The following is a 13,232-nucleotide window of genomic DNA, read 5'->3' as shown; positions in this document are numbered from 1 at the left end:
TATTTTGCTAAGCAGGCTTCCATTTAATTTAAATTATAAGTTCAAAGACAGTTGTTCTTATTATTTCTTCTTGTTAAGTAATAAATAAAAATAGTTGTGAGCTTAAAATTCCAGTCAGACAGATGTCATAAATCTCTCCATAACTATTTGGACTCTTAGGAACCATTTCAGAAAGACTGAAGGGTACCTGACTATGAAAATGAAATTATTCTTTTGACACATCTAACTCTTCCAGGCCAGCAGGGTGGTATCACCCATTGTCTCAGCTTTACAAGTTAGACAGTATTCAAATGATAGGTATGTGACATCCTTCACAAAAGGAAACGTCACATTAAAAATTGAAAATATTAAGAAAAAGTTAGATAAATGCAACTGTGAAGTACGAGTGGCTAAAATCAGAATAGAGGGGAAAAAAAGTGAATTAGCATACAGAAATGCTTTAGAATGCCATGACAACACAGAGACAGGCAGGCTCAGGCTATTTCATGTCATTCTATTTGACTTCTTCTTGCCCCTTGCCTCTCAACTTTCAGTCCAGGAGAACAAATGCTTTGTGTGATATTTTAATGAATTCTTTGCACATTTACAGTCATTAAACCCTATTTTCTCACTGTTAATTATAACAGTTCTCCTGTTAGTAAAAAAAATAGCTGCCATCCTAATGATGTCCAGTTCTTGATTTCTCCCTCTGGAAGAAAACAGAATTCTTGTTACGGCAGCATGTTCAGAATGCTTTAGTTAAGATTCTGTCAATATTTTCATTAACTCATAATTTTAGAGGTTTCAAAGTTGCAAAATGTATTCTGTGTTCAGCTGGACAGGACCTGACAGTGCCTAAGACCTAAACCTGGGGCCAAAGTCAATAAACCACTCTAAGAAGGGTGAGTAAGCTACGTAATTCATATCTATACAATGAATTTCTGTTAAGTAATATAGAAAGATCTTTAATATTTGTAGATATTTTATGTATACTTTAATAAATAAAGCCATGTGATTTTTGGAGGTACAACTGTATTATTGCTCATGTTATATATTTTTTATAAATCAATGGCTGACAAATAAACATTGATTGTTCTAAGGTAATCTGATTGCTTTCCCTGATCCAGTGCTATATGCTGCACATAGTAGGCATATCACTTTTTTTATTCTGAGAAAAGCACAAGTGTCTGTCATTTTAGTTGCAGTAATTTATATTTTTTCTGAGGAAGATGAGTCCTTATAAAGCAGAAGCAATTTTCTGTAACATTATAAATCATGTAATACAGGAAGTGTTATGACATTACATCAGTAAACTACACAGCTCCAGCTCTTCTTTCCCTTTAATGTTCAGCCTTTTAAAGGAAAGAAAACACTGTCTGTATTACAGCTATGAGGCTAAATTAGTAAACCTGTTGCTAATAAATAGTGCAGCTGAAAACACATTCATGAATGAAGAATCTTAAAAATAATGATAAGCTAAAAAATCTCAGCCATTTTTAGTATAAATTATACAAGCTGAAAAACTAAAAAAAGCACATTGTGTACCATCAGACTGGTAGTATTTCTTATTTAGAGGAAAAAAAAAGCATCTTTAACAGCACCTTCTTGCCCTCTTACCTACAGAGGGCCAAAACTGATTTTGTAGGAGCAAAGAGGCTTCCAAAGCCAGGAAATGTCATTTCTAGCAGAAGCACATACCCTATCAATCAGAGAGACACTCAGAGTACTTGATGTACTTTGTCCTGGCTTTCTCCAGACTACTGATGTCACTTCTGTAGTTTGAAGTCCTCCCTTCTTACATCACTCTTCCCCATGCTCTGTGTCACATTACCTTAAGAAGACACAGGAACAGAGATCAGCTACAGAGGAAGAAATGTAAGCAGAAGTTGGACTGGTATTTTGAAGATACAAGCAGGGTATTCTTCTGAGAAGTTTGCCCTTGCTCTTGGAAGCAAACCCACATGATCTTTTTGGAAAATAGTATCAGCACCCTGAAGTCCACAAAAGGCTTCTGTACACAAATTTCTTTTATTTTTGAAAATTTTCAAATTAAATATATTTCTTTACATTTAAGCAGGGTGTTAGCAATAACTTTTGCTTAACATTGGCTTTTAAAATGTGTTTCCATGTATTAGCATATTTAATTTGCAGTTCTAGGTTCATGTATATTTTAACTGCAGTGAAGATTACAACATTAATGACTGACAGTAAGGATATTTTCATCAAGTCATAGGTAGATACTATTGATATTTTTGTAGTGAAGAGTGGATCCTAACACATGTAGCTTGTATTTCTAGAAGTGTTAACATACACGGAGGACACTGGTAATGCTATTTTGGACTAAGCAGTCCTCAATGACACTGAGAAAGGTGGAATTACCACGGCTTTCCCCAAGAGATTAGGAAAATCAGTTCAACACTTGTACAGAAACATATGAGAATTCTTGAGAGAATTTGGCATTTAGAAATTAAACTAAATCAGTTCACCCTGCAAGTAGAGAGTGACTGTGAGACAGAAGTTCTTATTTAGAAAACATATTACTAAAAGAGCTAACCACTAAGAAGCTCCTGGCAGTAAGCCTGTTATCAGAAAGAAATCTCACACTAAAAAATATCCCTTATAAAAATTTGTTGTGACTCAATATAATAAGAAAGATTTCACTAGATGAAAGAAAACTGATATATGACAAAGTCTAAGACAGTATGGAAGTAAGATTATGGTTTACTGCATACTCAATGATCTGAGAGCACATTTTATGAAAATTTATTTCTAATGAGATGGGTACATAGGTACCACTCTGTAGTCTTAGTGCCTGAATTTAGTGCTTCAAAATATGCTAGGCTTTAAAGGAAAGTATTTAAAGATGAATCATAATAGTCAAAGCAGAATAAATTTATGAAAGCACTTTTAAATTTTTTATTATTGTAGTAAAAGTTGATGGTTTATTTTTGCTCCCATTGAAGTGACTAGCATAATTTCCATTCTCTTCTTAGTTTCCTGTTTTCTATTTAGTTGTCCTTTAAGTTGCTTAGAGTTAATTGTGACTTCCTCTTAAGCCTGCTGGAGTGTATTGGTTTGAAATCAATTTATAGATTCTAGTTCACAAGGAAACAAGAGCAACTGCTTTCCATTACTATGAATAGACCCTTTGCCCAGGTGAAAGTACCATATTTGCGTTTGCATTTCTCACATGTAAGAAAGGATCTGATTAACTTATCCTGAAGGGAAAGGATCTCAATCTTTTGTTGATTATTGCTGCACTTGGTATAAATAATTTTATTATTAGAATATGGACGTTCCACTTTGCAACTGCAGTCTTTGTATGTGGAGCTTTTAAACTGCTTATAAAATATTCAAATATTCATTGAGCCAAAATAAAAATGTATGTGACCCTGTAGTCTTTGACAAAGTCATTTGCCTGTTTTCTGGTTCTTGTTTCAGAATATATTTTAATAATTCTTATGAAGACAGAGAACATCACTATAAGATATCCAGAGTACCTTATCACAGCATATTTGATAGAGCAGGTTGGACTTTTCTTCTAGGAAAATCTGAATAAACTTTAGAGCAACAAAGGAATCTTTAACTGGCCTTTTGATTTGTTGGGTGAGTGCACTGAGCTTTTGCATTAAATTATCTAATTCCTTTTTATTATTTTTAGGAGTTTCTTTGTTTTCTGTGTATGTGGATTGAAATATTTCACATGAAACTGAATAATATATTTATGTGAATAGAGAAAGGAAAAAAAAAAAAGCCTGACTGCCATTTGCTAAATCAGAATCAGAAACTTCCTTTCCCAACTTATCTTATCAGGTGAGTACCTAAATAGTAATTATTTAAGTGATTCTGTTTCTATATTTTTGAAAGAAAGATGAAAAATTCCACTAAAAGACTCTTTAAAGGAGACCTCAAAGAACCTCACATGCATGGAAGGGCTTCTCCCGACTTTCATTACCCATAGGGAAGAGCTAGCTTTGGATGATGTTCATATGGAGATTTTTAGGTATTAGTTCATATTCTTAGGTACATTTATTATGTCAGGAGAAAAATCACTGAGGTCTACCTTGTTTTTCAGAGAAATAATTAATGATCTCAGGTCATAGCACAGATAGTTAAAGATAAACAGACCAAGACCTGACCTACCAAAAAAAAAATAATATGAGAAATGACTATTCTCTGTGGAGCTTAAGAGTGTTTATTTTCAATATAATGTTAAGCCAAATAATTTAATATTTCATATGCTGTTTTATACTATTTCAGGGAAGCATAACGTGAATGTTATGCATATTTCCCATATTACGTCAAATTTCCCATATGAAATAGTCATAGAGTAGTAGTAGTTTCACTCATTTTTGTATATGAAGTGAATGTCCACACAAAATTTTAAGCAGAATGCCTTGGTATCAGATCAATATTCAGTGAAATCTGATTATCTGTAGATTGCCTGTGTATGTATGAGAGATTTCCTTCAGAGACAAGGATTTTCAGAGCTTTGAGTAAACAAGAAAAGAATTCTTATTTCCTTAGAGCTATGTACCTTGAATATTCGTAGTAGCACAATTCAAACACATGCTTCTTGTTTACAGTACTATCATGTTCAGAGGGAAGGCATGTTGCCAAAAAAAACCCATAAGGATTGAGGGATTGTAGTATGCTGGACTCTAAAAATCCAGTAAGGATTCAGTCTTGTGGCCATGTGCTGCAAAATAGAGAGACTAAGACTGCAATAACAGATAGCACAACCCAGAGAGGCACACACCTACAGAATGAAATAGATTATGTGGCAGAGTTCACATCTATTCCCCGCACATTTATGTCATACCTGCTCCAGCTGGACCCTGTTTTCCAAGTGACCATTTCTAGCTGGATAATATTCAGCGTCTTCCCGAGGAACGTGTTCTTGTTCAGTTTCATCTGAAAGGAAAGGATCAGGGGAGACAAACAAAGCACAGTGCCTGGGAAAGACCAGTGACTGATTTCAAACAGATGCTAAAATGTTTCTGTAACCATAGCACCATTTTATTAGTCCAGTTACTCTCTAACAGGTCTTTGGCATCTTCCTGTTAATCATATTCTCATCAAATATATGTATATATTTGGGTAGTGAAACAAGAAGAGAAACCTCTGTTAATACCACAACTTTGGGATTTTGAACTTTATCAGAGGACAAGATTTACACGTGCAATCAAATAGACACTTAAAGGCATTGTTTGAGCAGGTAGTAGGTCAGAGGCACAACAAAATAACAACAACAAAATTCTCATTATTTAATTTTTCCTACAGTGAGATATAGTGAGAGAAAGAAAGTAAATGAGGTGTAATTTTATTTACTTTTACCAGAAAAAAAATCTGTTCACACAGATACTGATGTATTTCTGAAAGAAAAAAAAAGTCATAAAATTCTTTTCGTTATGAATATTCTTAGTAATCTGAAACTTCACCAAGGTGTATATCTGAACTTGCTCTGTGATAAAAATACTTTCCATCTCTCTACCTTTGCCTAGTTTCCCACAGAAACTTAAGTTCATATTCCATGTACTGACAATGATGCCAAAAGCCTATACCTCGCCTAACTAAAGCGATTATTTTCATTATAAAGAACAGAGTGTGTTGAATCTACAGGGTTTGTTCTGAAAAATTCTGGTTTTGTCCACTATGATTGTCTGTGATAAACACATGCTGTAAATGGAAAGCACAATAATGGATTTCAATAGGGAAAGAAAGCTGCTTCATACCTATGATTTAGTTCATTAAAAATGTTAAATTCACATACTCTATTTGAAAGCATTTCAGATCTTTGATGTTTTTTATATTGGTCAGAACATAAATGTTACTAAGAGTAGGTAAGGTTGTAAAGTGATAGAAGTTACACGTAAACAGCAACTTCTTCCTTTCTGTTGATTATATGTCCAAAGCTGTCTATATAGGCTGGTGTGGGAAAAAGTGTTATTCCTTAAAATAAACCAGACAGAAAGCAATGCCTCATTTTTAATAACTTGTAGTTTGTCTTAGCACTCCTCCCAAACCAGTCATGCTTGCCCATTAAAATGTTTTACTGGGCTACTATTAATACAAACATGCATTTAAAGGTATAATCATGACATTTCTTTTAAATACTTAGTGGGTTTTTTTCTATGTTATTTATGCACAATCCCTTCCCTGGCACTATTGGTCTTAAAACACTTCTCCTTTCCTGAAACCCTGTGACTGTAATACTGCATTTTAAATTATTGTTTCCTACAATTTTTCTAGAAGTATTCCTTTTTCCACTCTGGTATTTGTATGGTTGTAGGACAAAAGCAGTCTAATTCAGCTGTCATATCAGAGCACTAGGACTGGCGGGTGTTGGCAAAGCTGTTGAGTACTGTTGCTGGGGTATTGACTACGTCTCTGCTTAAGGATGTAGCTGAGAAGTATACGTTGTATGCAGATCTATTTTTCCCACCTGGACAATAGAGCAATAACAACATGGTTCATCTTGTTGCTTCCATGAGGAAAAGTACAGCTGTTGTCATGAGAAAAGACACAGAACAGAGAGCCTCCAGGAAGAATTATCCCTTACTTTGAAAATCACATTTCTTTGGAGACAGCAGCAGAAAATATCCAAGTTGGTTTTTTGTTTTATTTTCTCCTTTTAAAAAAAATACATCATAAGTTAATATCTCTCCTTATCTTCTCTCAAGCACTTTTAGCCCAAATTGTGCAGGTAGACATCTACAGGATAATGGCAATTTGAGTGGAGTGGGCCAGTACTTCCGTCCTTTGTTTTTTTCACAGAAAAAGAGGAAAAGTGTGATTGAGGGATAGGAATGAACTTGCACTCCAAGATCAGACCATTTGCAGCTACAGAGAGAGAGAGAACCCCGTCCAGATATCTCCCACACTTTCCATTCACTCAATCCAGAAACACGTTTAAGTCTCAGTCCATTTCTTTTTATTTTCACTTTCCAAAATATCACTAGCTCTTCCCATTCTTCTTCCAAATTCTTTCACCATCCTTCTCAAAAGAGTGGTAAAATTCAGTATCAACTATTCTACTGTAAATTATTGTGTTACCTTACTTCAACACAGAACCCTTAATAATTAGTCAAAAATACAAAAAGTAGAACAAATATCACTTCTTTAAGTGAAGTAGATAATTTATCATTGTTAAAGCAGCTGCTACCGTGACCACCTAAAGGTTATCTTAAAACTGTCAGTTTTCCAGAGAACCTAATTTGAAGACAGAGGCTCTCAGTGTTATAAAAAAATACAATTATCTTTATTAAAATGAGAAATAGTTCCGTTTGGGTCTCCAAAGGCACTTGTAGAGGAGAGATGTAAACACACATATACACAAAACAGGAATAAGGAGGCAAGTGTGGGTGATGTTCTTCTTAGACATATGCATTATTATATGAATATAAAACTTGTCACAGTCTGCAATTGCAACAAAATAGGTCTTATCCTTCCCTGAGGATGTCTGATGTTGCCATATGAGCTACTCAATTTCCCTTTGTCTAGGGTCCTTCAGTTGCATCCCATTTAGCTTCCACTTCTGTTACTAAACTTCCATTCCAAGTTAGGATATTATTTTCTTTGATTATATCAAAATGCATTTATCTTGGAGAATGAGTTTAAAGAAATATAGCCGAAATGTTTGTGACTAGCGACTAACTATTTTCTGCAGGTACAGTTGATGATCTCACTCTTAACTGAATTCTTATCTCTTTCCAGCAACAGTTAAGAATGTTCTGAATGAATTTACAAAAACTTATCCTGATGTTTGGAGAGGAGGCTCTGATAAAAAAAATCAATACATCAGATAGATATCAGTATATTTACACTGGGGGAAAAGGAAAAATATTTTATATCTATGGTCAAATGAAATGAAGAAGTAATTTTGAGTTTGTTACGTACAGTTGTTTCAAGGAGGAACAGCACAGCACAGCATAGGTGCCAATTAGCAGTATTAGAAGTGAAGAAGTAAACAGAATGGGCAAAGAGAAATCCCCAAGAAAAAGAAAGATAAAAGAAAATTAAACAAAATTCTTTTTTTAAAGAAGTGTCTTCCTCATGACACTGAATTAAAGCAAGTTGAGGGACAAAAGTGGGAACCTGCAGAGTCACACATGCGGAGCTGCAGAACGCTGCAGGGTAGTGCTCCAGAAGACACAAATTATTCCAAGTGAACAGAGCTGTAGTTCTACTTTTCCTCTTCACCAGCTCATATAGCACACAAAACACACTTAAGCAATAAAAAGAAAATTACTGCATCTCAACTGATGGTGTTGACACAGTAGACAGTCTCATCTGACAGACGTGCGTAAGCAAGGAGCTGGGGCACCTACTACCATCGGAGTCCCCTGGAGCACTCCAGAGCACTGGAGTCTGGAAATGAAAATGGAGTCTCAGTATTTCACATCATTCTCTGGCGTCATCATTGAGTAGTCTAGGCTCCTAATTCAGATGGTGTGATGACTGAAGTTGGATGGTGAAGACAAACTGCCTATTTCAGCCTTTGCAGTCTTCCATTTTCTCTACTCTGAGCATCTGTATAATATCTGAAGAGCCAATGTTTAGCCTCTGTTATTTGTGTAGTGGGCATCAGATGAAATGATAGAAGTGCAGATTAACTTGTACTGCACTATTACTTGTTGGTCCTAAACAAGATAAACCTTTATGCCCAGGAAATTGTATCCCACTGCAGATTTTCTAAAAGCTGACTGGTGATGTGTTACCTATTGGCAAATATATTGTATGATTTGCTAGACATGCATCTTCCAATATCCCTATGTTGGTCCATCAACTGTATGATTATTGCAAAATCAATATGATATTAAAAAATTACTGTTGAAAAGTTCTTAGGTAGCTGGTTTTTGGTGGTCTATAATAAATGAGCATGACTGACATTTTTAAACCTTGTATTTCAGATGCATAAGTATATATCAATTAAGAGGGTGAAGATGCTGAATAAGCTAATGTGTTTGTCACTCTAGGAGATTCATGCTCAACTGTGTTGATGTTTTCTGTAATAAATACTTGCTCAGGAAGTCCACAACCATAGTCTGTGATCCACCAAGTTGGAGCAGAACAAAACAAATTAATAAGATGCTGGTGCACGGAACTTTCTTTGGGCCCTCATCTGGCAATTGTTTACGTGGAAAGGTGACTTGCACATTTGAGCAATTCACTTGCAAATGGACACTTATATAAAATCTCACATACATCTAAGAGTTTAACAGTTCCAGGTTTCATTTACAAACAAGGTCTGTGATCTGAATTCCATAGTGAGGGATGCAAACTGAGAAAGCGAGTTGGAAGCGGATACAAACCTCCACAGAAACACCAAGATGAACTATGCATTGGCATGAAAAAAAATATAGTTGATGAATTTGTAATTTGCCGAATTTCTTGCAAAATAAGCCACTTTCCCCTTCTCAGTGCTCTAAAATTATGTCTGATTCTTTAAGAGAAAAATCTCAAAAAGAGAGGGCTTCATCAAGCATACACTTAAATTTCACTGTAAACCAGGGATAAAACCTTTGCCATGCAGATACACCTTTTTCCTTCCCCCAATATAAGAAGATAAAAATTGACTGAAAATGCATAATGTAGCTCTCTGACTCTCTTTTGTGTGTCACTGTTTGTACACCTAGTAAAGTGATGATGTTCACTGTCCAGAAATAACAGTAACATTACATGCAATGGGCATCTCACAGGCAAAAGAGAGAGCTTGGACACTGACATCTGTGAAAATATTAGCGCAGAATAGGTTTCTGAGCATCCAGATTTTTCTACAACTACCCAGACTATTGCTTTCCATTTGAAAAATTGCTTTTCAATAATATATTATTAATTACATTTACGGGGGAAAGGTTTTTGTCTCCCCAGCACAGCCATTTCCCCTACTTAAATATTCAAGCTGTGTCAAAGTTTTCTTCATCTTTAGACAAGAGGAAATACTCGAGGAGGTTTTGTGTTCTCTACATAAATATTTGTGCAATGTATTTAGTGTGGCAACATATGATTGCTGAAGATAAAGCATATTCTTCAGGCACAAGAGTACTTGTAATAATGGAATGAATGACAATCGAGTCTCTGCACAGGTTGGGGTGGAAGGGAGGAGAGGTAGATGAGATGCATTAAGTGCTCAGTGCAAATTCCCAGAAGCTTATGAATATGCAGAGGTATCAATGAGAATGTGTGACTATGGGAATATTTTCAAATGATAATTCCAGAGTTTTCTCAACAATCTGTATGTAGTTTGCCATCTGCAAAGCCTCTTAGATGAGTATGAATATGGAGTAAGTGCAAAATGTAACCAAGGTCTATTTACAAAATGAATTGGCAGATTTCATTTTGTTTGCTCTGGAGAACTACTGCAAATATGTTCATTCAAAATTTTATTTAATTTATGCTAATAAAATAAGACAGACCAGTAATAGGAAAGAAAAAAAAGGGCACAGTAAAACACTAATATGCAAGATCTGGAAGCTCCACATTTTTGCAATTTTCATCAAATACTATGTTTTATGAATATTTTTTCTTCTATATGGCACTATATGAACACCCCTGGGGCACCAGGAATCCAGAATAAGTTAGAGTAATTGATTAACAGTTGCCTAAAATCATCATTCATCTGGCATAAATGTTGCATCAAAGCTGACATGTTTTCAAAATCTTTTCTTTTGGCTAGTAATGTAAGCAAAACACTAAAAGGCAAATAATTTCTACAAAATCAAGTTAAATATAAGGTTCACTGCCACTATCTAAGAAATTATTTTAACAATCTGAAATAATAACTTTCCAGCAAAATAGAAAGTTCTCCTCAGGAAGGGAGAGTTAAAAACACAATTTACATCATTCAGAGTATAAGCTGACTTGAAGTCTATACATAATGAAGGTCACGAGCATTCTTGACTTTGTCTAAGTGTGATGACACCTTGGTGAAATACTGGATACAAGAGATCCTGTTCTGAAATGGTGACATAGCATCATTTGCCACACCATTCCCCTGTTGCTGGGAACTACACCAATGACCTGTACCTGATCTGGGAATAAAGACAGAATTGTACCGCATCCCATTAGGATTTGTCTCTGATTGCAGTCTCTTATTCACATTGGAGTTGTATTAAGCATATTTTTCAATGTATTGACTTAGTTGTTAGCACTTGCCTGTGGCAAACTGTTTTGCAAGGCAGGGCAAATAGGTAGACTAGGTGTGGGGGTAAAAACTAAACCAACCGAAAAAGTCTTATAAGCATCTAGTTTGATTTTCAGGCTTCAAGGACTACAAGTTTGGTCTAATCAAATACTAACTCATGTAAACCTCATGTAAGTGTTATATGTGTTCTATTTTAAGGTAGCTCTTATTATAACTATTAATAAATAATAATTATTACATTAGTTAGTAATAACATCTACTCATTGTTTAATCACTTTTTAATCTGTTTGAGGGAAGTGATGTGAGATTGAGGATCCTTTTGCTGTATAAACTGTGGAAATTATCTGCAAGTCTGGAACTGGTCCCTCTCTTTCTTCTTGCTGTCTTCTATCTTATTCGAAAAGGCAGCTTAGGCTGAGGTTTTCAGAGCATCTGAAGTCTCAGTTCTTAGAAAGGCACAGTTTCATTTGGTTTTCCATCCTCCCATGTTTCCATGCTGACCTGCCCCAATGCCTTCTGGACATTGGAGACTGATCCCCTCCAGTGCCCGCTGAACAGCCTGGAGGGTAGGTTTAGACTAGCTATTAGGAAGAAATCCTTTACTACAAGGAGGTGAGGCATTGGAAGAGGTTGCCTGGAGAGGTTGTGGACTCCCCATCCCTGGCAGTTTTCAAGGCCAGGCTGGATGTGGCTCTCAGTAAGCTGGTCTAGTGAAAGGTACCCCTGCCCATGGAAGGGGGTTGGAACTAAGTAATCTTTAAGGTCCTTTCCAACTCTATCTGTTCTATGATTCTATGACATCCCATAAAGCAATTAAGCTAATTAATCCATAATTGTCCTCTTTATTTCCCCTGAGTTACCAAGTTGAGCAGACTCAGAAACAGGTTTGGTGAGGACTGGAGGGATGTAAAATAGATCAGGAAAGAATGTAGTTTGCAGCAGTGATGGAGAGAGTCAGTCAGGGGGAAAGAGGACCCCTTCTTTTGGTTGTGGTAGGCTGCTAGGCTGGCCTGCTCATCTCTGGAAACTGTTGCCACAGGTTTCTAAGGGAAGAACTAGGTTTGATATTTGTGTCCAGGTAACACAGCATTTTGGGCAAGTAGTAAAGTACAGAGAAGAGGAAAAACAATTCTGGACCCTCTTTCTCCAACATTGTTCAGGCTATTATGAATTGTCTTCTTGGATCCCTAACAGTGTTTCCCCTTTTGGTATATAGGAGGGAATTTAACTACTTAATTAATTGCTGTTAATCACATGTCTACTGAAAGGCCAGCAGGAACACTAGATCAAAATGCCTTTTGAGATTTTATCTGAAGTGTCTTTACTCTGCCACACCACTTTAGTAATCCCTGCTTAGGTATGCCTAAGGGACTGTATGCATCTGCAACATGTGCAGCATTGAAAAAGATGACTGACAGGAACAAGAGAAAAATTGCAGCTCTAGGGGAAGAAACAAAGGCAAGGGGAAGCTGTAGCTGCTCTCTTCCTCCTCCATGCAGACCTAGGTCTGAGCAATGCTCTAAAAGACGTGCAGTGCTGTCCTATCTGTAAAGAATGACGGTTGTTGCTTCCTCTCCAGAGAATCTCTATGCCTGCATCGGTGGGCTCATCATGCAGTTCTCTAGGTGCTAATGGTAATAACTAAAATTAATAGTACACAGATTGCCTGATAATGGTCAGAGGCCTTAATGAACTATATGGGGATTTTAAATCAACAGGAAACATGTGTATATATGTGATGTAGTACATAGTACACACTCATACATTTCCTGTAGTTTTCAATGTAATACAAACCAGTAATTATTTCATAACAGTATTAGAAAAATAAAAGAAGGGCCCTCTGAAACAGAGATATTTATCTTGATAGCATAGTGAGTGTTACCTGAATAAGATGTTAGGATGTTAAAATACGGACACAAAGGCAATAGATTTTATTAATACGCTTTGATCCACATCTAGAGCTGCTTGATGTTTGGTTAGAAAGCCTTCATAAGCCAGAAGTGTTATTTGTCTCAGATTGATGGCTTTCTTTTATTCCTCTTAGTGACCAGATTTTATAGTGAAATACAAAGATTTGTCACAAACAGACATATTAGGAATTCATAGT

This window comes from Pipra filicauda, unplaced genomic scaffold (genome assembly GCF_003945595.2).
Source record: "Pipra filicauda isolate LSUMZ 115617 unplaced genomic scaffold, ASM394559v2 scaffold67_size6003252_pilon, whole genome shotgun sequence".
Taxonomy (NCBI): Eukaryota; Metazoa; Chordata; class Aves; order Passeriformes; family Pipridae; genus Pipra; species Pipra filicauda.
The sequence above is the reverse complement of the archived record's forward strand: the minus strand, read 5'-3'. Positions refer to the sequence as shown.